Here is a 3,034-nt window from a genome sequence, read left to right as displayed (position 1 = left end):
AACCACTCACCTTTTGAAGACTCTTTTGAAAATAACTTCAAGATTTCAGATAAAATAAGCAATCCGATCAACTCTTGTTTCACTTAAATCGCTCATTTGAGCTCCAGAAATGGTAAAAAGAGTGAAGAGAGCCCCAACCCCTCCTTTTTATACTTTCCTTTTCAGGAAAGTCGGCTATTACAGCCTCCTCCCCTAATCCCAGATGCATGCATACAAAAACAATATGTATATACATACATACATTTATCTTCTTCAAATAAACAATTCATGTATATATATAAAATCATATACACATATACACACACACACACACACACACACATATATATATATATATATATATCATACAAAACATGTGCATCTATAAATTCATATTATCTCATTCATGTATCTACACTATGCACATTTTCACATACCAACATGATCAAATGTATTAATTTATCATGTTGTCATGTAATCACATATAACAAATAATCACATATTCATTACCTCAGGTGACAACCAGGATCCGGTTAACACATTATCCACCCCTCAAAAGAATTCCATCCCGGAATTCCTTTAATTAGAGAGCCAAGGGTATTCTGATCTCATCTTTGACTCTAATTCCCATGTCGCTTCTGGTCCTTTGTGAAACTTCCACTGAACCTTCACTAGACTTATCTCTTTGYATCTCAACACCCTGATCTTTCGGTCAATTACAGCTTCCGGTGCTTCCACAAAGTTCAACTTACTGTCTAATTAAACCTCTGGCAACGGTATTGCTAAACTTGGATCAGCTAAACATTTTCGCAGATTCGATACATGGAAAGTGTTGTGAATCAGACTCAGTTCTTCTGGCAGCTCTAACTGATATGCTACTGGCCCAATTCGCTTACATATTCTGAACGGCCCCACATACCTTGGACTGAGTTTACCCTTCTTTCCAAATATGACGACACCCTTCCATGGTGAAACTTTTAACATCACAAAATCACCTACGCATAATTCAATCGGCTTTCGACGATTATCAGCATAACTTTTCCGCCGATCTTGTGTTGTTCTGATTCTTTCACGGATCTGTTCGATCTTCTCATAAGTTTCTTGTACAATTTCAGGACCCGTCAGCTGTCTTTCACCCACCTCGTTCCAACACAACAGCGTTTGGCATTTACATCCATACAACACTTCATACGGTGCTGCTTGAATGTTGGAATGGTAACTATTGTTATATGCAAACTCTATCAATGGCAAATGATCTTCCCATGATCGCCGAAGTTAATAATACAACTTCTCCACATGTCTTCGAGAGTTTGGATAGTTCTTTCACTCTGCCCGTCAGTCTGCGGATCATAAGTTGTACTTAGTCGAATTTCAGACCCCAAGGCTTTCTGCAATCCTTCCCAGAATTTTGAGGTAAACCGACTATCTCTATCAGAGATAATAGATAATGGAACACCGTGTCTGATTACAATTTCTTTAATATAAATCTGTTCCAGCTTTTCTAAAGAGTATTTTTCTCTTATTGGCAGAAAATACGCAGATTTAGACAGACGATCAACAATTACCCAAATTGCGTCATATCCTTTTGGAGTTCGAGGCAACTTCATGACGAAATCCATTGTAATGTGATCCTATTTCCATACAGGTATCTCTAAATATTGAAGACTTCCATACGACTTCTGATGTTCAATCTTAACCTGTAAACATGTCAGACACTGTTCCACATATCTAGTTATGTCTTTCTTCAATCCGGGCCACCAATAAAAAGGTTTCAAATCTCTATACATTTTATTGGTGCCTGGATGAATAGAGTATCGGAAGTTATGGCTTTCATTTAATATAGTGTTTCGGATATCTCCAAACACATGGTACCCAAATTTGTCCTTGAAAGCACATTAGTCCTTCGTCATTCTGTTCCAAGGTTGAAATCATCTTACCCAACCTTTCTACCTTAACAAATTCTTCTTTCATAGTTTCTTGTTGACATCTCTGAATTTCTTTACGAATGTCAGGGATCAAATTCATTCTAATTGCCATAGCTTTAATGGTTCCACTCTTTTCCTTTCTGCTCAAAGCATCAACTATCACGTTAGCTTTTCCCGGGTGGTAGAGAATTTCACAATCATAATCATTAACTAGTTCAATCCACCGATGCTGTCGCATATTTAATTATTTCTGGCTGAACAAATGTTGCAAAGTTTTATGATCAATATAAATCTGACATTTCGTTTCCAGAAGATAGTGTCTCCAAATTTTCAGAGCAAACACCACTGCAGCTAATTCCATGTCATGGGTTGGATWCTGCTTCTCATGATCTTTCAATTGTCTTGATGCATAAGAAATCACTTTTCCTCTCTGCATCAGAACACATCCTAATCCTAACTTTGAAACATCGCTGTACACCACAAAGTCTTCGGACCCCATCTGGTAGAGTCAATACCGGTGCGCTGCAAAGGTGATATTTTAACAGTTGAAAAGCTTCTTGTTGTTCTCCTTCCCACTGGAATTTGATGTTCTTTCGAGTCAATTTAGTGAATGGCACAACAATCTTAGAAAAGTCCTGAATGAACTTACGGTAATAACAGGCCAATCCGAAAAAGCTTCGGACTTTAGAAGGAGTTTTCGGAGCTTCCCATTTTGCAAATGCTTCTATTTTCGTTGGATATACTTTTACCCCTACTTCTGAGATGACATGACCCAGGAATTGTACTTCTCTTAACCAGAACTCACATTTAGATAGCTTTGCGTACAGCCTTTCCCTTTTCAACAATTCTAATATCAAACAAAGATGTTTCGCATGCTCTTCTTTGGTTTTAGAGTACATAAGAATATCATCGATAAATACAATAACGAATTTATCAAGATATTCCTTACATACTCTATTCATCAAATCCATAAAGGCTGCAGGCGCATTAGTTAAGCCAAATGGCAAAACTAAGAATTCGTGATGCCCGTACCTAGTTCCGAAAGCTGTTGTAGCGATATCTTCTTCCCTAACTTTTAATTGATGATATCCCGATCTTAAATCAATTTTGGAGAAATAACTTGCTCCCAC

The sequence above is a fragment of the Cynara cardunculus genome (genome assembly GCF_001531365.2).
Source record: "Cynara cardunculus var. scolymus isolate 2C chromosome LG 6, CcrdV1, whole genome shotgun sequence".
NCBI classification, from domain to species: domain Eukaryota; kingdom Viridiplantae; phylum Streptophyta; class Magnoliopsida; order Asterales; family Asteraceae; genus Cynara; species Cynara cardunculus.
This window is presented reverse-complemented; position numbering follows the sequence as displayed.